This window comes from Galeopterus variegatus, unplaced genomic scaffold (assembly GCF_000696425.1).
Source record: "Galeopterus variegatus unplaced genomic scaffold, G_variegatus-3.0.2 Scaffold13836, whole genome shotgun sequence".
Taxonomy (NCBI): Eukaryota; Metazoa; Chordata; class Mammalia; order Dermoptera; family Cynocephalidae; genus Galeopterus; species Galeopterus variegatus.
In genome coordinates this window covers 31,086-31,516 of record NW_007739947.1, presented here as the reverse complement: position 1 = coordinate 31,516, position 431 = coordinate 31,086, and positions in this window count along the sequence as shown.

The following is a 431-nucleotide window of genomic DNA, read 5'->3' as shown; positions in this document are numbered from 1 at the left end:
CACAAGAAGCTGCACATGGATGTTTACGCTAGCTTTATTCATTATCACCCAAACTTGGAATCAACCAAGATGTCCTTCAGCAGGTAAATGGATAAATTGTGGTACATCCACACAATGGAACATTATTCAGCAATGAAAGAAATGGGCCATCAAGCCACAAAAAGACATGCAAGAAGCTTAAATGCATACTGATAAGTGAAAAAAACTAGTCTCAAAAGGCTACAGACTGTATGATTCCAACTACAGTATATAACATTAGTAAAAAGAGTAAAAAGATCAGTGGTTGTCACGGACTTGGCAGGATGGTGGAATGAATCAATGGAGCATAGGAGAGTTTTAGGGCAGTGAAACTACTCTGAATCATACCATAATTGTGGATACATGCCATACATTTTTTAAAAACCCATAGAATGTACAACACCAAGAGTGAA